The sequence below is a fragment of the Puma concolor genome, chromosome B4, assembly GCF_028749965.1.
Source record: "Puma concolor isolate L17-30 chromosome B4, mPumCon1.1.hap2, whole genome shotgun sequence".
NCBI classification, from domain to species: Eukaryota; Metazoa; Chordata; class Mammalia; order Carnivora; family Felidae; genus Puma; species Puma concolor.
The window spans coordinates 20,952,961-20,978,421 of NC_141673.1; the positions used below are offsets into that span (position 1 = coordinate 20,952,961).

Consider the following 25,461-nt stretch of genomic DNA (forward strand, 5'->3'; position numbering starts at 1 on the left):
GTCCATCTTACTTCTCCTTTAAGTCAATTCAAGAGCCAAATGCCTGATTATAACTTTTGTTCCCAGTACCAATTGTTGCAATAGCTGCACTTACCTAGGGGAAAAATCTGTCAAGATTGTGGCTTATGGAGACTAATTAGAAAGTAAAATATCATAACAGCAAGCGATAAAAACAATGCATGGAACAAAATAATTTAAACACAATGAGTAAGTTCAATAAATGGAGAACCTAAATATGAAGATAACAGTAGCATCAACAGTCTTCACTTTCAACATTGTGCATATCACCATCTGACATGCTTGGTGTCTGTTTGTTTGCTCCTCCCGTTTCTACCCAAATGTTGGCTCTGTGAAAGCAAGATATAGATGGTTTTGTTCACTGTTGTTTGTCTAGTGCCCAGAACTATGCCTGAAGCGTAATAAGTGCACAATAAGCACTTGTTTAGTGAGTGAGCAAATGACGTGAGCTTCTTTTCTACCTCTAATCTCTCACTGAAAATCTATTTGCTTTCATGCTCTGGCCAAGGTATCTAGAGACTGTCCAACTCCATCTTCTTAGGTTACAATCAAGGTGGAGAGACATCTGACCAGGTCCAATTCTCAGATGCGCAAAACTTAACTTACCAGTCCCTAAACCTATGTTCCCCAATTCTTTTAGAGAAAAGAAAAGTAGGAAAAGGCACAACAGAAATCATACCTTGGGGATGAATGGAATTGATTACAGATAGAAGTTTCTAATAAGCTACTTTTTCACATATATGAACATAGCTTATCCATGCATATATACACTGATTTATAAAATGATTATATTCTTTGTAAATAGCACTAAGCTAATTGCCAAAGAAAAAGAAACAGAAGTTATGAGCAATAAAGCACCAAAGGACCATGGGATTATTTACACTCTGGACAGTATTTTCACAGGAACTTCAGTGACCTCCATCCTAAATTCTCTCTAGGTCTAAACTGATTGATTTAGATTAGATTTCCTGGCTTCATTTCCTTGTGATGACTCTGAATGTCAAAGTGTACCCTCAAGGGTAAACGGGCTGGGTGAGAAGCAAACGTCTTATGTGCTTATGTACTGAGCAACTGCTCTCCTTCCCTGAACATAGACTTCTGATTAATTAAACCTGAGGAGAGATTCCTTTTTGGCTTTATCCAGATCCTATTAATTATCTCCCATCTTTCAGAAATAATAAACTGCCCTTACTTCTTCTGAATACTGTCCCCATCTTCACCCAAAGGTCCCTGGACTTTCTCTGCCTTTTCCATTTCCCTCCCACCACCACTCCCCAAGCCATCTTCTTGTTGACCACACCATCAATCTCTAAGTCCTTTTTTGTTTTTAAATGTTCACTTATTGAGAGAGAGACAGAGAGACAGAGAGAGAGAGAGAGAGAGAGAGAGAGAATGTGAGCAGGGGAGGAGCAGAGAGAAGGAGAGAAAGAATCCCAAGCAGTCTCCACACTGTCAGCACAGAGCCCAAGTGGGGCCAGAACTCACAAAACATGAGATCATGACCTGAGCCAAAACCAAGAGTCAGATACTTAACCAAATGAGCTACTCAGGCACCCCAGATCTCTAAGTTCTTGCTCAAGCCAGTTACTCTGTCCCTCTCTAAACCCAGCTCCCTTACCTTACCTGCACATCTACAGCCTATTAGAATCTCTGTAATCTCTGCCTTGTAACCAGATCGTTTACACACGACACAAATCCTTACTAGTTTCTGGCTTTTTAAAAAACCTTGCATTCCTGGAGACCTAACACAATGCTTTGCTTATAGAAGGCACTTAATAAATTCTAGTTGTTTACTTTGTTGAAACTCTTTTGGAGACAAACATTTTCTGGGGGTTTTCTAATAGACTCCATCAGGATGACTGCCTATCTCTTTATCCTTCTCAGTATAATTCACCGTCAGATTACTTTGAAAAATTAATTTCTCCACATAGAGCAGTAGCTACCAATACCAGCACCATAGGTTTTATATGGTGATTCCCAGTCTAGCTTGTTCAAGGATTACTGGGTATTTGCTATTGGTATCTGCAGTCACTAAACTATGCCTTGGGATATAGAGATGAAAATATAGTCCTTGTCCTCAAGGAACAAAATGTCTATTTGGGAAAGAGAACCAATAGACAAACAATCACAGTACAGTCTATAAAATCCTATGAGATCTTTGTACTAAGGGATATAAGAGGATAGACATGATCTACCTACCTCAGCTTTGCATGACAGGGGTTAGTAAAGGTGTTAAGTATCACAGAGCTTCCTTAAGAAATGATATCTGAACCTGCCTTGAAAGTTAGTCTAAAGACAGCAGAGACATTTCAGAGGAACCAGCATATGCAAAGGCACCGAGGCAAATGAGAGTACTGCAAACGGTTTGATACTTCTAAAAAAATTCCATAGGAGCTGCAGAGCAAGAGGCCAAACAAACAAACAAGGGCTGTATGTAATAATGGGCTTGCCATGCAAGGCCAAGGGATTTGACTTTAACCAGCAATTAGTTCCACAAACACCTTGCTATCTAGACTACACATTTAGGATTTCCAGGGAATAGCTAATTTTTCCAAAGAAGGAAACAATCATTTTGTGAATCATAATAGTATAAACAAGTTTAGCCAATCAATCTCTTTTTTTCAGTCAGGTAACAGAACAGGAGCTAAGAATATTATTTTGAAAACTGGAAGATACATGTTGCAATGACAGCAAAGGTGCCTTTGTGGGGAAAGAACTTGTCAGTGGAATACTCCCAGGCAGAAACTGACCAAGCAAATGGCTTTTCAAATGGATTGAGAAACCATGTGAAACAGTAACATCACTGGCTGAGAATCAAGACAAACTCCATGAAGCATAACTACACTCTGAACACTCTCAGCAATGGTGGCATCCAGCTGTTTCATCACTGGATCCCTGCTGCTTGGCATATGGATGGACATAATAGGTGCTCAATATGTATTAGGTGAATGAATGGATGAAAGAATCCATCTATAAATATATCAACCCCTCTACAAAACTGATCATCAGTCAAATAGTTGAAATGCCAGGGGAAAAAATAACTGAGCATAATGTTTGTAAAATTCTTGAAATGTTCATAAGAAAAGCAAAACTTCAATATAAAAAATGCATTTCTACACAAGCATGAACAAATTACCATAAACATTGGCTTGATGTGACTCACTCTGACTGGTACAGCCACGTAATCTGCATGAAATGAACCCAGAAATAATGGACACCAGTGAGTTGGATGCCACAAAGCAGTTTTGTGAGCAATGAATGACACAGTAAGTGTCAGCTGTGTATTGTGGAAAGGGTCCCACACCAGGAATAGAACAAGGGATCTGAGTAAATCCACGCACACTGCACTGAAATGTCTTCCCAGGTGCTAATTAGGTCTCCAACCCTGGGGAGGACATTTAACTTCCCTGAGAGTCAACTTCCTTATATATGAAATGAGAGGGTTGATAACACATGCCTTAAGGTCCTTTTCTATGGTTAGGAGGAACATTTCAAAATGTCCCAGGGTAATCAGGCAGTAGTCATACACACAGGAGCTCTGTTCATGAAGGCTCACCATTATCACACTTTTCTGAATCTGATGTTCACGTCATGGTTATAGTTCCAGGGAAGGTTATCAAGGGCATGTATAGCCCACCTCCTAAGAATGTCTAATCTGTATCCATTGCCTTAAAAATTACCATCCATCTAGTAAAAAATAGAGGTAAAATAACAGTTCATAATTTTCAATGGCTGGGGGAACCCAATGAGATTATCTAGCCCAAGCCCAAGGGAGCTGTTAGGAGTAGGAGTCTCATAGCAGTTGGTGCCTGAGGTTGCACTGGAACCCTGGGGTCCTGAAGACATCCCACTGTGACTAGCTGTCTTCTCTGTCTCCAGACACTGATTCCCTCTGACACTCACAGGAGGTCCCCAGTGGGAGACCAACAGGAAAAATGTAAGTAAGTAAATTCCTACTGCATGACAGTATGTCTGTTTTCTATAAGAATGGCTGCTGGTTCACACAAGCCGAAAGAAAGGCCACTCAGCAGATGCCTAATTAAGGGTCAAGGATTTCTATTAGAGACAAGGTCCACAAAACGTGTTATTATTTGTTTTTAACAATTTCTTGGATCTTCAGACTTAAGGGCCAACAGCTTGACTGGAGAATTAAATGCTACATAAAGGGAAGAATTTCCCCTTTCGTCTTACATTATTTTGGGGCTGTGATTTGGTTCTGCTCCAAAATTCTGCCATCTCCCTCTACCACCCAAGAGATATAACTTGCAACATAAACATTTATGACAGTCTGGCTAGATTATTATGCTACTGAGGACATGATTTTTTTTTTCCTGCAAAGCTGTCTAGTGACTATAGTCCTAAATGAATTCAATAGGGAAGCACAGATCAAAAATGCAACATTCAACACAGCTCATGAAGCATTTCTCCTATTTTATACAATGTAAGTTGCCAACTGAATAGCAAGTTCCTTTCAAAGTAGATCACCATAGCTGGTGTTAGAAGTGGTCTTGAATCTCTGTTAAAGAACAGTCCTCTCCCTAAGCAGCTTTATGTGGGAGTTGTACATTCCTCTTCTTTTCCTCTGTTTAAAAAAAAAGGCTCATGGAGACATGGTAAAGGGACTATATTAATTGTACTGGAAAAAGCAACAGAAAAAAATCAGCCAACATCCTTAATGATATGGTTCATCCAATTCCCCCACACCCCCAAAAAAAGGCTGTGTTATAGAATCAAAGTTTTTACTTTGTAAAAATAGACACCATCAACTCCCCCTCTAAATACAAAGACCTTTTGGGTAGTAAACATGTCAAGATTTGAGGGCAGTCCAACCTAGACAGATCTAGAATGTCATTAATTACGATGCAAAACTGATTCTATTTCTAGTCCTGGTAATCAACTATGGAAAACAGTTTCAATGACAAGAATGCCTGTAGAAGCATGAGGTTATATTTGTATTAATAGGGGCAATTTCTTCCCTCTGAACACTGAAGTTCAGCTACTAAACAAGAAGCTGTAACCAACTCTTCATTAGTTGTCAATTTTCACTGCCTGAGTTTCTAAGCATACATATATGAGTGCTCACATATAGCAACATATATAAAGCAGAAGTAGGAAAGAACACAGAGAGGAACAGGATAAAAATGGAATACTGATTTACAGTAGAAGCTGCAGATTTCAAATTAAACCACCCCCGAAAGAAACAGTAAGAGCACGGGTTTTAAGGATGGCTGTAATTAACAAGTGTGAAAAATGAATAAGTGCATCTACACCAATGTAGGTGCTTCTAGACCTATTTCAAATAACTACAATTTGCCAGAGTGGCAAGCAAAACCAGTTGCAAGGTACAGCAGCTGAATCAACACACAAATAAAATGTTGTGGTGACTTCATCACAAGAGGCTACTGGCTCCACTCAGCACAGCTTTTATCAGTTTTTCCTGCTGTAGTTTTCTATGCTGCCTTCAGAGACCCTGCAAAGGAATTAACATGACACCATGCTGTGAGACAAGGAAATGCCTTAGAATTCTCCCAATTCAAAGAAATTCCCAAAGGCGTTATCTGGAGGAGGGGTGTGAGAAGTGGGGAAATCCCTACAATAACAACAACAAAAAAAGCTAGCTAGAGAATGGTAAGCAATAGCTTAGGAATTTTGTTTCAGTCCTCTAAATGAGCATGCTACAACTATTAAAAGTATATTCACAGAACAGTCCTAAGTAAACATTTGTGTATATACTTGCATATACCACACACACCCACACACACACACACACACACACACACACACACACACACACACACACACACTTCTGGCTGTATAGGCAAACATTCTGCTCAGCAAGATAAAGAAGCCTAAGGAATTCTCTTCTCTCAAAGCTGAAGTTGCTACTAATTAAAAGGAAATATATTTTTTCCAATGCATGCAAAATTGCTTGCAGTGTGAAATGCAGAGTCTATTTCCTTGACATACAAGCCGATTCTAACGCTTCCCATCTTGAGTACCTCAGGCTGTGTTGCCAGGCACCTGATAAAAATCCTTGCAATTGGAGGAATAAAAGAATAAGCAAGGTAAGAAAACACCGTTAAGGATGTAAGTAAACAAGTAAGAATGAAAGAATGATTCAAGGAAGCAGAGAAGTCTACCAGTCAGATTACAACATTGCTATGAGCTATAACTGAGTGTAGGAAAGAACGGATATTAGAAGAGCTAATCCAAACAATGCCAAAAGTATTTCAAACATTACTTAAGGATTCAGAGTTTACAGTCTGCAAGGATCCTAATTTTTTGTTGTGTTGCTGTTAACCTATTTGCTGGTTTCACTCTGAAACTGGACTGTCACATAAATATCTACAAATTCTTGCTCTTTATTTAAACGTATGCTTTCATATAAGAACCCTCCACCAAATGTATCTACTTTGAACCCAGGGAACAGAATGAAAGCATATGCCTGATGTCATCACCACTATTTTAAGAAAAATCCACACAGGCAGTAGAAATAAAAGTGGTGAGAATGAGCAAGACAGTTGAGGAACTTTATATTCCAATTCCCAATCAACAGGGGAAAGATCAGAAATTTCACCCCACCTTTTTTCTCTCATTTGTTACCAAAAAATCACATTTATTAGTGCAGTATCTTACAAATCATAGGCTGAATTACATTTGATCAGAACCCTCCCTAGAGTGAAATGGACCAGAATTAGAAATCCCATACAAAAATCAAATAAGACAACCCATCTTCCAGCCCAAGCTGGAAAAGAACTAAGCAGAAACACCACTGCGAAGCTTATTCTCTAGAATGCCAAAATAATTCAACACACCTGCTACCAAAAACAAAAAGAGAAGGACATCTCCCTGTGAAGAGAGGTACTCAGTCAACCACCAGTGAGATCTATACCAAATGTTCTCGGTTTCCTTTGGGCTACAGGAGGCAGCAAGCCAGTAATAGACCTCAAGTTGTGTTTCTGTCTGCAGCAAGGCTCAGGAGACCAGGTGAAAAATTAGGACACTATTCTCAGAGTGATGTCCTGGAATAAACAATCTGCCTGTGGATGCTGCAACACACATGTTCTTCCTCGGAAACCTGCTTATTTTCACTTAAAAAAGTCTAACCATTCCAGTAGCCTCAAAGCATTTTCTCTCCCAGCAGGAGGATGAAACTGTGTTGCCAACTCAAAAATGTTCCTGTCATCACTGCCCCACCAGCCTCTGAAAAGGATGTAAAATATGGTTTGCAAAGCAGGCACCCTGAGATTCCAAAGGAAAAAGGAAGCAATGAGGTCATGAATCACTCCATCCGCCAGTGCAGGATTCCTCCCCGCCGCGAATGTTACTGCCCAAGTTGTGAAGCCCACAAGACACAGGGCCGGTCTGGACTCTCGGGGGGCAGGTGCTCCAAGTGCCACTGCCCACGGCAGACTCCGACATAACTCACGCGGGTGCTGTCTTCACCTGGAAAGATGGAATAGTTTGCTATGTGGGCCGCCCAGCCCCGGCCCTTCCGGATTCTGAGAGTGAACCTCAGCACACCAAGGATTCATCTTGCCCAAATTTGTCAGTCACCCTCCACAGATTCCCTGCACACTGCTGCAGTTTACCAGCGTGAACACATTCCCCTGGCTGCCGCTTCAAGGACAAAGAGAGAGTGCTTATGTTTCCATCAGAGCTGAGAAGCTCGGGTTTATGAAAAAAAGAAAAAGAAAGAAAGAAAGAAAAACAGTCCAGACAAATGAGCCCTGGCATTTTAGTTCTCTGGTTCACCCCAGACAAGGGATCCATGAAAAAAGGAGAAACGCAGAGAGAAGGTCACTAAAGCTTAGCTGGGAAGAGAGGGAGCAAGCGAGCAAGAGCCTTCAGTTCACTGCAGCAGAGCAGCTCATTCAATGCAAGCACTTACCATAAAAATAGAAAGAGTCAAAAGAAGGAGAAGGGATCCTTCCTCAGTCTTAGGCAGAAAGAAATCCAGGCAAGTGCCTCGGGATGAGGCCAGCAAAGTGATGAAAGGCGATAAAACCGCCACACACAAGTCCGTTTCAGCCTCCCCTCGGCCCGCATGCAGTTGTTTGTGCTGTAAAAACCCTGAGAAGTCTGGAGCAGGACTCTCCCGAGAGCGAGCTGGAGTGAAAGCAGCCTGGTGGATTTCACCGCCAGCTCAGAGCATCACGCCCAGGACTTGTCCTCCCCCGGGTGAAGGGGCGTCACGGTCGGGGGTGGCTGGGCACCAGGCTGGGGTTGGGAACGTGGGAAGAGGGGAGGAAAGGAGCTTCTTTGGAGTGGAAGGAACTGCCCGTGAGAATATCAGTATTCCATATCAGTTATTGCCAGCGACCAATCAGCCCAGCCAGCGAGAGCCCTGTCAGTGTGACAAGAGAGCATCAGAGACAGTGGGTTGAGAGACACAGGACAGCCCCCTGCTTCCAACAGAACTTTGGCAGGGTTGGCATCTCACTCTCCATTCAGTTGCTGATAATATTTGCTTGTTATTAAAAATAAGCTCCAAAGCCCCATAGTGACACCAGAAGGCTCAGGAAGTTTTCCTATGCATCCCACAGTATCTCTGCAAGAAGCCAGACTTGGAACCCCCCCTAAATGAGGTCTGCTGGCATCTCCAGACCAGACAGCCTGATACTGGGCATGGAGAGATCACCCTGAGTACAGTAGAAGCACTTTGGACATAAGCTTCTTTATGGCCAAGGCACAGGATGTGAGGACCAGGCACTAGACTCCCTATTTCACAAGTGAGAAATTGAGGCAGAAAAGGGTTAAAGGTCTCTCCAGAAATTTCTCCCTTAGTTTTATCATTTTCTTGTGCACTATATGCACAGGAGTCGTTGTCAGAGATGAATTCATCAAGATAGCTAAGAGTTCCTTTTGAGGTCTCTTAAGTCACCTGTAAGACAGGGAAAATGTGGTTTTGGGCATACAAACCTGTACAAAAGTTCACAGGCACACTGAAGTATGCGAAACTGTGCTAGACTAATAGAAGAGGCACAGGAGTCAGGGTGCCTGGGTGGCTCAGTTGGTTAAGCATCTGACTTCAGCTCAGGTCATGATCTCACAGTTCATGGGTTCAAGGCCCTCATCGGGCTCTGTGCTGACAGCACAGAGCCTGGAACCTGCTTCGGATTCTGTGTCTCCCTCTCTCTCTGCTCCTTCCTCTCTCCCTCTCTCCCTCTCTCTCAAAAATAAATAAAAATGTTTTTAAAAAATTAAAAAAAAAAAAAGGAAGAGGCAAAGGAGTGAATCCCTTCGTGGTGACTAGAGACTAGAGAAAGTGACACTTTTCCTTCTTGCCTTTTTCCCCATTCTAACAATGAGCCTAAAAACTTAGCACATATATCTGAATTAATCTGTTTTTGGTCGTGACAATTAAATTAGATAGGGGCATAGGTTCTAAAGTTAAATGCCAGTCAAACTGAACTCCACACTAAAACTTCAGAACTTTTGAATCTGGGGAGACCGTCTTGGGTAACCTTTTTATCTCTGTAGAAAAGATGAATTCCCTTGCAGTAGCCAAGAGTTAATGGAAAGATACAAATGCTCCTAGGTTTGTTTTTCAGATGGCTTACATGATATAGAGTTTTTAATTTTAGTTCTGTCTTTACCTAGAAGTTGAAGTATCATTTCGATACTTTGTTGTGATTTCTACCCAGAGGCAAACTACTTTGGGGGACCTGAATACCACAGCTTAAAAGGAAGGGCTGGGCTCCAAGGAAGCAGTTAACTCATTACCCAAATGAGTCACAGCAGGAGGCCATAAAAATGTTCCACAAAGATGAACATAAGAAGATGAAATTTTTGAGAAGTATGGTTTGCCAGGGTAGTCCTATGTACATAAAATAAGGAAAACCTGGGACACAGAGTCCCAAATTCAGTTTCATTACTCACTTCAGTTCAACCACCAAACATTTAAAGAACAGCCAACCATGTTTCAGAGCTACAGAGATCCAAGTGGCAGGCCCTGCCTTCAAGAAGTTTATAGTCTCATGGGCCAATTTAAATCTTCTTTTCGAGGTTTCAACACCATGGTTCTGGCCAAGACTGAAAATGTTCTATTTGAATGTCCCTTGAATAAAAAGCCAAGCCATGAGTTGGACTCTGGACTCAAAGTTCTATATTTGCCTAACAAGGTGTTTTCCATAACCAAAACCTTGGGAAATATAAATGTACACATTATTTTTTTAATCTCATTAAAACATGAAAAGGTTTTTAAACTAAATGTTTGCTTTTATCAGCATCAACAGCTTCTGACACTGTAAAAACATGGGCAGCATAACAAAGAATATATTTAATAAGGGAATATTATTTAAAGTTCACAAAGTAATTGAGATTAATACTGTTTATGGAACAGGTTCAATACCTTGAATATACAGGGTGATGATGAAGCATGAAAATGATAAAACTGCAGAAGTACAAATTACTTAGATTAAATAATTGCACATCTATGTAGCAATTAGGTCAATGAAAACGGGTACTCCAGTCACTTTAATGCAATTAATTTTTTAAAGTTTGGCCACTTCTCCACCCCTCCCTCCTGAAGAGACAAGAGAACCACCTTACATTCCACATAGCAACAAACACCCACTGAATTTTGTAAAGGACAAAATATCCAAGTCAAATAAACTTGGGACAATTTCTGGGACTATATTTTGCTCCCAGGTATAACACCAGTACTTAATGCATAAAAGGTTCTCAATAAATGAGATGCGGCCAAATGTTAGACGGCTATTTGACTGGCCAAGATAATTTACCTAAAGTTATACAACAGCATGATTTAACACTTCTTTTCGAAGACTAGAAGGTAATTTGAATTATGTACCTATACCTGTCACTTGTTTTAAAAGAAAAAAAAAAGAGGGGCACCTGGGTGACTTAGTTGGTTAAGCGTCCAACTTTGGCTCAGGTCATGATCTCACAGTTCATGAGTTCGAGCCCCAGGTCAGGCTCTGTGCTGACAGCTCACAGCCTGTAGCCTGCTTCAGATTCTGTGTCTCCCTCTCTTTCTGTCCCTCCCTGTTCATACTGCATTGTTCGCATGCTTTCTCTCTCTCAACAATAAGCATTAAAAAAAAATTTAATAAATAAGAAAAAAAAGATAGTTTTAGTAAATTTGCTTCAGAAAAGCATGCTGACAGAGTTTTATAAAGTCTGAAAGACAAGGATTTGTAAAGCTCCATCTTTCAATGCCAAAATGATTCTACTTTCTGTAATCAGCCTGAAGAGACAAAGTAAAAATACACCTATTTTCTAGATCATCAAGAGGGTACATGGCCTTATACTTCCATTTTTAAAAAAATTTTTAAGTGTTTATTTATTTTTGAGAGAGACAGAGCATGAGTGGGGTAGGGGCAGAGAGAGAGGGAGACACAGAATCAAAGCAGGCTCCAAGCTCTGAGCTGTCAGCACAGAGCCCGACATGGGGCTCAAACTCACGAACCGTGAGATCATGACCTGAGCCAAAGTCAGACGCTTAACCCACTGAACCACCCAGGCACCTGCATATACTTCCATTTTTGACATCAGGATCTATTAATGGAGATATGAGAATCAAGAAATTTTAAGGAACATGCTGCCAACCAATGGTTTTAAAAACAAAGTCAAAATCTCCCTAAAGGAAAAGCTTGTCTCTGCCCTAACTTCTAGCAACCAGTAACTAACATATACTGAACCCTACCTTGTGCCAGACTTTTTTCAAGTGGCCTCACATGTCTCAGCCTTCACAGCACTCCCAGAACACAAATAGGATAATGTTCACTGCAGTAACTGGGGCTCAGAGAGGTTGAAGGTGCTTGCCCAGGTGGCAATACCAGTATATGAACAATCAGGACAGCCTCAAAATGCCTCTCTAATCCATGGAAACACAGGACTTGGACATAGAAGAGGACCCCAAAACCTTTTTGAAGGTTTTTTTTTTGTTTTTTGTTTTGTGTGTGTGTGTTTTAATGTTTATTTATTTTTGAAAGAGAGCGTGCCAGAGCACAAGAGGGGAGAGGTGGGGGGAGGGCGGATGGGACAGAGGATCTGCAGCGGCTCTGGGCTGACAGCAGACAGCCAATGTGTAGCTCAAATTCAAGAACTGTGAGATCATAACTTGAACCAAAGTCGGACACTCAACCAACTGAGCCACCCAGGCACCCCTGTGTTTTGTTTTTTGCTGTTGTTTTAAGAGAGAGAGCTAGAAGGTAAGGGGCAGAGGGAAAGAAAGAATCTTAAGCAGGCTCCACACCCAGCATGGAGCCCCAATACAAGGCTCGATCTCACTACCCTGAGAGCATGACCTGAGCAGAAACAGAGTCAGACACTTAATGGACTGAGCTACCCAGACGCCCCCAAAATATTTTTGACTAAGCATGTCAGATTACTTGGGGACTCTTCCCACAGTGTTACATGAATTTGGGTGAAGTAGGAATGAGGCAAATCCATATTAAAAAAGAAACACTCATTTTTACCTCAGATTAAATTTAACCCTTTATACAACAGAAATGAATTCTTGATGCTTGTAATTTGAAGAGCAAGCAGTTGGTATTTGTTGGTTTCTTTTTCCTAACTCTACCTTACATTACACTGAAAGTCAGGATGAGTGATCCCTAATTACTAGAAGAGTGGAGAGGATTCCAGAAAAGTGTGGGATTGGACATAAGCACTGCAGTGTAATCCCTTGTCTAATACCTCAGCTCTCCTTCAGCATGAAATGAAGGGAGAATAGGTTGCCCTGCCAATGTTTCCCTATCAGAGGTCACTCGATGAGTGAGAGTAATTTCCCCAAAGTGCTTAGTAGGCGGGCTTTCAAATAGGCAACAACAGTTCCAAATACATAAAAGGTAAATAATCTGCAATACATATAGTCATCGCATCCAAGCCTTCAAAACTGTGTTTACACTCAGCATTTCTCAGCCAGAACAATCCTATGGGGTCAACAATCACATCACACAGAAAGGATCCTTAAGATCACAGACCTAAACTTTTTCTCTCCTTCTTGAGGATAGAAAACTACATCAATGGTTAGCTTGAAGAGTCAGAATTGGGCTGAATCTGGGGAGAGCAAGGGGTGTGTGTGTGTGTGTGTGTGTGTGTGTGTGTGTGTGTGTGTGTGTGTACTAATGGAAAACCAACCAGTGTGTGCATCCAAAATCCAACTGGTGTGTCTCCACATCCAATTGGTCTTTAAGCCTCACTAATGTTGTTGCTACCATTCTCCTCAATGTATAATTAGGCATGATGGCCGGGTGAGGGCCATCTTCCTTCTCCTAAACTATTATAATAATTTCTGACTTGTCCCTTGTCCCAACCTGACTTTCCCTTACCAACCGCATTTGCTTTCTAAAACACAGCAAGTTTAATCATGTCACTGCCTCACTAACAAACCTGGCATGCTCAGGCCAAATACAGCACCTCCTGAGCCAGGCACTCAAGGCCCTTTGCAACCAGACTTCAATCTACCAGCATCATTTCCCACCATTCCTTCCCATAGATCCCACGTTCTGTATACACCCAATTACCATGACAAAGGAATAGGGTATCTGAGGAAGAATATGTTTTTCCCAGAATAACCTTCTCTCCCTAGAATAATCCTTTAAAGCCCAGTTTACTATTATCTTCTTGGTGAAGCTTTCCCCAAATTCCCCAAAGTGACTTAATCACATCTTCCTCTCTATGCATGTAAATACCATTATTTCTAGTCTTTTATTATAGGTCAAGTAACATTGTGCTAAAATAATTAGCAGCTTTTAACATATTTGAGATCCTTTGATAGTCCCTGGCACACAATAGGTCAGAAGAGTCAGAATTGGGCTGAATCTGAGGAGACCAAGGGGCGTGTGTGTGTGTGTGTGTGTGTGTGTGTGTGTGTGTGTATGTGTGGTGAGCTCAATATATTCATGAGAGAGTCCATTTTTTATGTCTCTTTTTCACCATCAAAAGCACTCTGAAGAAAGCACAAATTTGTTTTCTGGAAGTCTGAAGAACTATAAGCTTATGAGCCATATAGATCTCCTCCTTCAGGAGTTTCTGTGGTTTAAGGCAAGGACCCTGAATTAGAATCAGTGGAGCCAAGTCCCAGCCCAGTCCCCTGTGTCACCTCAGGTCATCTCTTAACCTAAATGAGAAGAATAAAACAAGTTCTGCCTACCTGTGAGGGCTCTTCTGAGCCACAAACGAGGAACCATATAAAGTACTTTGCAAAGTATAAAACTATATGTTAGTAGGCAGAGTTACTGCCACTATCACTGCTTGATGATTGTTAATATCCCATCAAAGCCATCACAAAATTCAAGACCCATATCTTCTGAAAGGCCGCCTAGGAGGCCAGTGACTCAGCACTTCTTCACTCCAAGTGCCTTGTTCAATCCTACAGGTCTGCAGTTAGGGGCAATGGAAGAGTCAAAAGGTCCAGGCTCAGGTCCTGGAGACCCGGTCCCACATAGCCAGCTCCCTTGTCAAGGAAATGGGAGTCACCTCACTATGTTGTTGAACAAGATGGGGTATGATTTATATGCAGTATACATAAATCTATTATATTTACGAGTCTCTAATAAGCATTCCGTTGCTCATTGGGAAAAGTGAGCCGTTTCTTCCTCATTCTACAGTATATGCATATACCCCAACTACTACCCTCCTTCTGTTTCTTGAACTCACAGAGCTCATTCCCACCACGTGGTCTATGTAATGTGTCTCCTTATTTGATTGCCGATTTAACATTTGTCCTCTAAACTATAAAATATGCTCCCTTCAGGCAAGGATGGTCTCTTGAACTCATGGTGTCCCCAAAGCCTAAAGTATCCATAATATGATAGGTACTCAGTATATATTTCTTGAATATTTACAGGACAACCAATGCTTGTATTAACTGTTCATATGCTTTCTACCATCCATATAAAGTTCCAATAATCCTTGACTATCGAGGAATTAAATCTCGGAGGTCACTTTAAATACAGTACTCAGGACCATACCACAATGTTCAAGCTTATATAGGTATTTAATAATGTATAACAGACATTAAAGTGGTATCCAGGGTCAGGGGGTACCTACATGTAATATGCCAACTCCTGCCCCATTAGAAACAGGAATTACCAAGAACTGCATGCTGATCCTCACCTATATAACAGGAACTGAAAAACTGAGCAAAAATGTTAAATTATGTTTATTTAATAAATCAAGAGATTTTATGGATCCTTATTTCACATTTTCCTTCTCCTTTTTAATGTTAAAATTGCTCTGGCCCAAGCTTATCCTGAGAAGAAGTTGACAAGGTCCTTGATCTCTGAAGCATCAACTAGAACAAATAGTTTCAGAATACTAGGAGCCCAGGAATCTAGGCAATTTCTCTCTCCTCCCAGGGAGCTGCCTCGAAGGCAAGATATAGAAATCCTCTGGGCCTGACCACATCATCCCTGTTTCTGATTACCCAGCCTGAGAGGAGGCTTAATAAATAAATAACCATGGCAATCCTGTATAATGTATGAAGGTTATTTTCCAATGGTCATCTGGAAGGACATAGTTTTCAATTAGAGTACTTTCAATTAGCAATAGCACGCCAATCTACAAAACAGGCATATGGATTTGTCATTGGCAAGAAACAGAAACAGGTAGTTTTGTTAAAAAAAAAAAGCCACCAAAGGAAAAAAAAATCCTAGACTCAATACCAAACATATCTTTTTCTCCCAAATCTGTTCTTCCTCTGAACTTCCTTTTCTTCCCCCTTTTTTTCCATTTAAGAGCATCACTATCTACTCTGCTGCCCAAATGAAAGGACATTTATTGACTCTTACATGGAAGACTATTTGGGACCCTTTATAGGGTGTCTAGAAATCTCAGCATCATTCTTTAACTCATCTTGCCCATAGTCCCTCCTAAACATTTCTTCCATCCATCATCTCCCCATTTCCACCACCTCAGTCTCATTACCAATTCTCCCCTGGTCTAATGTGATGGTCTTAGAAGCTTTCTTTCTTTTTTAATGTTTGCTTATTTTCAAGGGGGGAGGGAGGAAAGGGCAGAAAGGGAGGACAGAGAGAATCCCAAGCAGGCTCCACACCATCAGTGCAGAGCCCATCACCGGGCTCAAAGTCACGAGCTGTGAGATCATGACCTGAGTTGAAATCAAGAATAAGATGCTTAACCCACTGAGCCACCCAGGTGCCCCCCTTTTTTAATGTTTATTTTTGAGAGAGAGAGAGAGAGAGAGAGAGAGAGAGAGAGCGCAAGCACATGTGCTTTCCTGACTCGTGTCTCACTCAGTTCAATCCATCCCTCACAGCCACCTAAGGATTTTTAAGTGAAAACACCATAATGCCCTCTCCCACTCAACACTCTTGCCTGATTCTTACCATGTACAGGATGAAGGATACCCCATAATCGTCCTCCTGTCATTCCTCTTGCCATCACTCCCCACTTGCCTCCTCCCATTCATCCATGTCCTAATAGCCTGGTTGGGATTCTCTCTCCCTGCCTCTCTCTGACCCTCCACCCATGTGTGCATGCTCGCTCTCAAAATAAACAAACTTAAAAAACAATTTCCAGGGTCCTGGCACAAGCTTTTTCCATTGCTTAGAACTTCTTCTCCCTGCCTTCCTCCTGAACTCTTACTGAGTTCTCTTGAGACCCAACTCAAGCATCTCCCTCATCCTTGAAGCATTTCTAGATACACACTCCCTACATTCTAGAGTTAACCATTTCTACCTTATGGCACTGATCACGTGTTATTCTAATGGTCTTATTATTGGATTTCTTCAGGAAAGTCCTACTCCTGAGTTTTATTTACCTTTGTATCCCCAGAGGTGAACTCTCCCTGGACATACTCAAATAAATGGTAATAGGGAGATTGGGCTCCCCTGTGTATCTGTCTCATTAGAGCCTATGTTCCTTGAGTGATGTAAGAGTATTTTGTCCATCTGTCAAACCTCTCCACTTGTTGCAATGCCTGGTATATATGGATGCTCAGTGTGTATTTGTGGAATTGTTTTTAATATGATTGGGAAAAAACTTTCAGTTCAAAAAATTTAAAAATCCCTGTGAGCTTATTTTTAATTAGCTCACTTTTTTATTTAAGAATTTTCCTTCTCCTTGAAATTACAGAACACCGCAAGCATTAATTTACTCCACAAAGATTCAATCTCTGCAACTCCTGGCTTTCAATGGTAACCCAACTAATTGGGGCACCTTGGGGACAATAAGGCATTCCAAACATACTTTCTACTTTGAATTGCCTGGCAGATGAAAGGCTATTGATTTTCTTGAGCAGAAGGGCCTTCTTGGAGAAATTTCACCAGCATTTAACTTTGGAGGGGACAGAGCCCTGTGTTTCTATGTGCAGAATTTTACTCTTAAGAGCAGGGCTACCAATGGGCTGTGGCTGTTACTTGGAAATCCAGTGCCCATCCAACATACAGGACCATTACAAGAAGGGATATGGATTGAGGAAATAGGGCAAGACCCAGGGCTTATAATAGACCCTCTATACCAGCCAAAGGATTATCTAATTTTCTCACCCACTCCCCCGACCTCACAGGAAATTAATTATGATGGACCTAAAGAACAGGAATAAAACTCCTCTTCGTGCATAGCTGCAATGGCCATTAGCACCTCAAGAACAGTCTCCCCTTGGTATGACTAACTGGGGAACATCTTCATTGGCAAGGAAGCCCACCAAAGCGATTGCAGACACCTGGCCAAGTCAGCTGGGGTGGGGGTCAGAAGAATACCTACATCTCCCATTCTCCCAATGTTGCTGATCCACAAGCAAAAAAAAAAAAAAAAAAAAAATCAAGAATGAACCATAGTATTAGTGCTACAGATGTGGTTATCCTGCCTGCTTTTTTTTATACAATTTCTCCTCATTTCTCTGTAATCAATTTTGAGTTCTATTATTTGAGTTGAGAGGAGAAACAGAATGAGCATTTTAAATAACTAACATGTTCATATTTTGGTAAAATGAAAGTAGGCCATACACTGACCATTCTACACCTTCTTAGGAATGGATTTTTCCTTTTATGAATTTTTAAGAAGTCCTTGAACCTGTAACAAAAATAAATCTGTATCTCTGGCAGAAATGCAAAAGTCATACAGCCACGTTAGAAAACAGTTTAGTGGTTTCTTTAAAACACACTCTTATACTCTTACCATACAATCCAGCAACTGTGCACCTGTTTTTCCCCCCGAAAGAGTTGAAAACCTATGTCCACACAAAAACCTGTACACAAATATTTATAACAGCTTTATTCAAAATTGTCAACACTTGGAAACAACCAACATGTCCTTCAGTAGGTGAAAGCACAAAAACTGTGGTACATCTAGACAATGGAATATTATTCAGCATTAAAAAGAAATGGGCTATGGGGCGCCTGGGTGGCGCAGTCGGTTAAGCGTCCGACATCAGCCAGGTCACGATCTCGCGGTCCGTGAGTTCGAGCCCCGCGTCGGGCTCTGGGCTGATGGCTCAGAGCCTGGAGCCTGTTTCCGATTCTGTGTCTCCCTCTCTCTCTGCCCCTCCCCCGTTCATGCTCTGTCTCTCTGTCCCAAAAATGAATAAACGTTGAAAAAAAAAATTAAAAAAAAATAAAAATAAAAATAAAAATAAAAATAAAAAATAAAAAGAAATGGGCTATCAAGCCATGAAAAGACATGAAAGAAACTTAGATGTATATTACTAAATGAAAGAAGTCAATACTAAAAGGTTACATATTGTATATTTCCAACCATATGGCATTCTAGAAAAGGCAAAACTATGGAGATAGTTAAGATAAATGGTTGCCAGGTCTTAAGTGGAAGTAAGAGATGAATAAGTACAGAACAAAGGAATTTTATGGTGTAAAAATTCAATACTGTAATGGTAGATACACCATATATTTCATGGGTTTTGACAAATGCATGACATCGAGAGTGATCCCTCATGTTCACTATGGACTTTGGGTGATTATTATGTGTTAATTTAGGTCCATCAGCTTTGAGATGTACCACTGTGGTGTGTTATGTTGACAGTGGTTGAGGCAATCAATATGAGGGAAAAGGTATATGTGAATGCTCTGTACTTTTGCTCAGTTTTGTTGGGAACCTAAAACCTCCAAGACAAAGTCTATTTAAGTAAACAAAGAAAAAAAATCTCAGTCTCTCTGAATAGGTGGTTTGTTTTTTTGTCATTGTTGTTTTTGTTTTGCTTTTCCAAATTTCAGTTGTCTTATGAGATAGATACTTCTGGAAAATGAACTTTAAAGAATAAGAGAATGCTCCTTACCCCAAATAAAGTGAAGTTCTAAGAAATTCACTGTGACAAACACAGACAAATCACATGGCCCTGTCTTTATACCTCAGAATCCCAACTATGAACGTGATAATGGCTGTCATGTTCTGCTAATACAGTTTCTATTATCAAGGCCTAGAAAACCCGAACACTGGGAACATAATGTGAATTCCACTGAAAAATTTAAAAGAAATTTAAAATTTGTCCTTTCTTTCTTTCTAAGGCTCTTCCCTTTTTAGGTTTATTCTGTATTACTGCCTGGGAGTAAAACAAGACAAATGTGTTAGGATAAGAAAAAATTGGCATACAGGTCTCCATGAAGGACAAGAGAAAAGCAGTTAAAGACTAAACCACACGTACAAATTATCAACTTTGAATTGAAATTACAGGAAAATAAGAAAATTGAAAGGGATGTCTTTACAAAATAAGGGTTTTAGAGTGGTTATGTCTGGAGAAGAGGAGAAAAGGAGACAGTGGTGAGAAAAGCTTAATGGAGGCATGGTGGGAAGGGTGCCCTGTCAGTGAATAAAACAGTCACTCTTCTCCTGAAGTTCACAACATGGTAGGTAAAAAAAAAAAAAATGTGAGCACATAGCTACATGCAATACAGGCAGTCGGTGATAAGCTCTATGACACAGATGCAAAGGTCAAAAAGAAAGGGGGGTGGAGGCAAGCAGGGCCATTTTAGAAGACCTTCTGAGGAGGGCAGATTTGGCTGATCCTCAGAGAAATGGCAGGCCTCCTGCAGGTAGAAGTTAAGACCAGCCATGAAGGTCGTGCCTGATAAAGTTATGGCCAGAGGTAAGACAGAACTGGGTCAGGAATAAATGTATTCATTCATTCATTCACATTCAACAAACATCTCTTTAGCACCTGCCAATGGCAAACATTGTAGGTGGTGGAAGAAGTTAGGCAAAATACGATGATCAGGGTGAAACTTCACACAAATATGAACATTAGGTTACATTTCTTAGAGGCAGCAGAGAGCCTGGTGGGATGGATGCCATTGGTGCCTTGCTCCCTGTGGATTCCTCCCTCTTTCAGTGTCCCTTCCCATACAGAGGCTGGCAAATTAAAACCTGCATTTACCACACTCCTTGAAGCCAGGGTTCTGAAGGAGAATTAGGTTCCATCAATTTGATGCATTTGCATGAACTCTGGAAGGTGGAAATTAGAAGGAGACCATTTTCTTGACTTCTTTTGGCTGCTCTTCACTTTGATAAGATCATAAAGGTACGGTGTTTTCCTGCAGCATTCTGGGGTACAATGTCTTGCTGGGTGAGGAAAAGCAGTTGAGGGGCAGTAGCACCATGGATTCCTGATCCATGAACAACTATGGCTGGAAGTTCTTAAACTCCGGGCTTTTAGTAGACATTGGTGCATCCCTCCTGTATCTGTTCCTCTAACCCTCCTCTGATATTATCATTCCTAACCCCCATGTTAAATCCTTTCCTGATTGAATACATAGAGTGACCTCTGCTTCCTACACTGAATTTTGATGAGTATAGCCAATAAAGAGTTTTAAGCAAGGGAGAGATAGGAGATTTGTGCTTCATGAAGAGACCTTGGTGGCTGCTTCAAAAACAAACTGGAGACAGATTTAGGAAACTCTTAGGAATGTCCAGCCTAGACCAATCTGCCTGGGATACTGGGAGTGAATAAAACAGTTGTAGTGGTAAGCAAGAAGGAATAGAAATACGAGACTCCCTAAGTTGAATTTATAGGATCTACTGAAAATGGAGATGAGAGAGGAAATTTAAACTTCGCCCTACTTCATCCCAACCCTGCCGGGGTCCTCTGCACTCTGTTCTTCACCATCATAGGACCTGTCATACTTCCTTAAAAGTCATCCTTCTCTTCAGGCTTCAGACCTTTCTGCTCTTTGCTGCAGCCTAAGTGCAGAGCACAGCAAATAGCCCCTAATAGAATGCTCAGTAGACACTGGTTGGGTGGATAGAAAGGGAGAAAGGAAATCTCTAACCTCAGAGACACTGTGAGGATTGAGATTCTATTAACCAAGGAAGTAGTCACAGGTGGAGTACTGCTTGAGTAATACTGAATCTTGGATTACATGAGGAATCCAGGTGAAGAATATTAGCACACCAGTAGACATAAGAGTCTGGTGGTTGGGAAGCAGGAGCTTTGACACAAATCTTAGAATTACTGCACAGAATGAAAGCTGAATACTTCCCAGGAAAAGATGATGCCTCAATAAAGCTTGGGTGATACCCATATTATTATAATTACACAGTGAAGAGAGTCTAAAATGCCAGTCACCATTTGAGACACTATATGTACACTGTCCTTTTAATCTTACAACAACTTATAAGTGAGGTATTATCATCCTCCTCTTACAGAGAAGGAAACTGAAGCTCAGCAAAGTGAAGAACTGCCCAAGGTCACATAGCTGGTGAGGACAGAGCTGAGGTTCAAACCCAGGTCTCCCCGACTCTAAAACCTGTGCTTGTTGTTCTCCCTCAGCTGACATGAGAAGAAAGAGTTAGTGACAGTGACAAAGGACTGGTCAGAGAGGAAAGAAGAGAAGTAGAGAAATGACAGAACACAAAAGCCAATTAAGCAGATAAAAAAAAAGACTGTAGACTAGAAGATGCTCACAGGAATCAGAAGTCAATCAGGAGTTTCTTTAACAAGAGCAAGATGCTTATGGGCCAAAGAGAACAGTGAAAGGTAGAAATTAGAGATGTAAGAGGTGAAGGCAATGAGTAAGAAACGTCTTAAAAAGATGCAAAGAATGGATAAGCAGCCTTTGAGAAAAGAAGGACAACAGACAAAGTTTTAAAATTGAGTTGTGGTCCCCCACCTGATACTGACAAAGCAAACGTTGAGTACCTAACAAATTACTTTGTTTGCCAATAAACCTAACAGATGTCAGGCATATGCACTGATCAGGCTACATGCAAAGAGAAACAATTTTCCTTTTGATTGGAATTCTATCAATCTATTTCATAGCACTGATTAGCTCATGAGGATAAGAAGCTCTGATAGGAAGTTAAATTTGTATTTGGTCAGCCAAAAGAAAGTGATCAGTAATTATCATTTATTAAAGATGGTCTTTTTATTTGCATAGTCTTCCAAAATCCATGGTAGGGGATAATGAAAAGGGTCCTTCATAGCAAAACAATTATTAACTGTCACTAAAGACTATGTCAGCAGAACTACAGAAATACACAGAATACAATCAGATATTATCTAAATAGCTACAAACATTGGAATGAGAAAAGAGAAAATGGAATATAATCAAGCAGTAAATAGATTGGATTTAACCAATCTAATAGTGAAGCAATCCGGATGGGTGATTATAGACCTAAATCAGACTAAAGATATAACCAGAATCCATCTGATGAGGACTAGAAGACCATTCCACGTGGACATGTGGATTTGGAGACTTCCCTGGCATTGCAACCTTGGAAGAGAGGTCTATGTGTCCCCCACAGTTTTAAGAAAAATCCACGTGGACACGAGCACCTCCTGACCTTAAAGCCTAGCAGAATGGTTGATGGCAGAATTGTTTTCTTGGTGGGTAAACATCTGTTAAGCCTGGGAGTATCTAGAAATAAATGGAAATAATGTTATAAATTAAATCTATCATATCAAGATTTTTGTGTTCAATATTTAAAGAGTATATAATGTTTATGAGAATCTGGCACATTGGCCTAGTTAGCAGATGACCATTTCAATTCCAAGGTAAATTATGTGGTTGAATAACTAAGCCCGGTGACTTCAAGTTAAGATGTATGGCAGAACTTTGCTTAAGTTTGTCACAATACTGGGAGGTTTAGGAGAAGTTTTACCACGTTACACATTTATTGTATTTGTAAGAATCATGAAAAATTTTCTTCATTAGGAAAATGAGTTCTTAAAAAGGAAACAGAATATTAAAACTATCAATGCATTAGAATGTTTAGGAGACTTCAAATGAGGCCAAACTGTAACCAGATTGCTTGTGACAATTAACATTTATAGATTTAGAATTAAATAATAAGGTGTGTGTGTTTAAAAGTTAAAGGAAAAACTAGAATCTTGAATTTGTAACCTTAATAAAATATTAATGTTTAAATGGCTGGCAAATACAAAGTCCTTGGGGAGCACAAGAGCTCCATCAAGGATAGCAAGAAGCTCACATTGACATGGTCACTGATATAGAGGGACGAACATCTGCAACCTACATACCAGGCACCTACTGTGTGCCACCAGCTGAGAGAACAAAGACACTGAAGACAGCATGGTGGGGAAGACAGACAGGAGCACAGAGGAGCAACTGCAACATGGAGAAAAGTACCTCAGAAGGAGGAAGGGCCAGGATGCCTGGGGAGGTTGGCACAGCCAGCCCTGATCTGAGGGAGATTTCCCTGGAGAACTGAGCCTGTGGAGTGGAATAGGGGGCCACCTTGAACAATGGCTGATAATGGTCTCAATCACAGCAAACCAGGCAATAATCTACAAAGAAAAGAGGCAAAGGAGGTGGTTCTAAAGGCTTTAAAGAGATCTCAAACAGTTCCACGGGAGAAGCAGGAGAAAAGAAAAAAAAGGCAAAAAGCTAGGCTGTATTGCCTGAAACTGAGGTTTTCTCTGCTTACACAAGATGTTCTTCTTTCTGCTGGCTGCAGGCTCATCATTATGACAATAGCAGCACTCAGCTGCCTGTCTCTGAACGAGGAAGAATCTGGAACCAAACTAGAAGAAACTGAAACCAATCTACTATAGAGGAGAATTTCTGGTTAATAGAAAAGGAGAATTTGTAGCCCCTTAGAATATTAAGCCTCAGTGGCACTTTAGAGACCGCATACTTCTGCATTCTCAATCCTAGCTACATTTCAAAAAACTAAAAATGCCAAAGCCCTATCTGGGACCTGCCGTATCACTCGTTGCAGGGGGGAGTCCCAAGAATGTGTATATTTACTTTGTTATGGTGGTTTTTAGTAATAGCAGTATTAGTAATATATATTCACTGTTTAACAAAATCTCAAACACCACAAGTATATGAAGTAAAAAGAGAAATTTCCCTTATTCACCTTTTCTAATCCCAGAGGCATTTATTCCATAACATGTAGGAGTATGTGAGGGAGTGTGTGTGTATTGTAAAGGCCTCCCAACTAATAGATAATGTGTTAACAGTAGAATCTGGGTGGTGGGTGTTCACTATAAAATTCATCCTACAGGGGCACCTGTGGGTGGCTCAGTCGGTTAAGTGTCCAACTCTTGATTTTGTCTCAGGTCATGATCTCACAACTCATGAGATTGAGCCCCAGGTCAGGCTCAGCGTTGACAGACAGAGCTTGCTTGGGATTTTTGGTCTCCTTCTCCCTCTCAAATTAAATAAACAAACATTAAAAAATTCATTATATATTTCTGTTTTAAGAGGTTATCATTAAATATCCAGGAAACAAAAATTCTCCAGCTGATAAGAACGCACAGCCAGGGTTGACAACCACTGGTTTAAGCACAACCCAAAATTACAAATGAGAAAACTCTGGACAACAGAGGTAATCCTATCTGCCCCAAATCTAACAGGGTAGGGGTCAGAGTCATCCCATGAACCCAGATCTTCCAGCTTTCTGTCTAGTATTCTTTCCAACATACTATGCAATCTCTAACAGGAGAGGCAGCCCCAGAGCAGACTAGGCAAGGACACATAGAAGTTGCCTTTTCTTGACTTTAAATGACCAAGACTCTTGTATTTTGACTCTTCCTTGTGGCAGAAAACAACACTAGAACTCAGATGCTACAATCTTTATTTTGTGTATGTTCATTAAATTACACTTCTCTACCTTACTGATTCACACTGCCTTCAAGGACTTTCAGATTCCACAGAAAATTCCAGCATACATTCACCTTCATTTGCCTTCTGAAGTATTAAAGCCCACTGAAACCCCTTGCTGTCGCAGAGAGGAAGAAAAAGGACATTTTCAAAAATGTTAAGCATTATCCTCTAAAGCCAACGAGGAAACATCACAACAAAATGACGGTACAAGAACATTCCTGATCATAAGTGAATAATAAGACAGTAAATTGCAATTGCTGAATGGGGGATATTAGCATCAGTAAAAGGTTGGAAAATAACCTTTATAGATGCTAAGATTCATTTTGTGGAAGGAAGTGGAAAGACAGGGATTAAATTAAATTAGTCTGAATTCCAAGCAGTATCGTTACAAAATAAGGGCACTGTTTATTGCCAAATTTTATATGCAAGAAAG

General features: G+C 40.7%; 1 protein-coding gene across 5 annotated transcripts in view; it reads right to left on the reverse strand.

Moving 5' to 3' along the window:
- The window catches only part of ANO4 (anoctamin 4), a 428,017-nt gene that overhangs the window by 346,102 nt on the left and 56,454 nt on the right, over window positions 1-25,461 (reverse strand). The window contains exon 1 of one of the 5 annotated variants that reach the window (XM_086712551.1): window positions 7,910-8,675. The exons of the other annotated variants lie outside the window; for them this stretch is intronic. The gene's annotated coding sequence lies outside the window, so the exon portion shown is untranslated. Of the gene's footprint in view, window positions 1-7,909; window positions 8,676-25,461 lie in introns of those variants that run through there. 5 annotated transcript variants of the gene reach the window in all.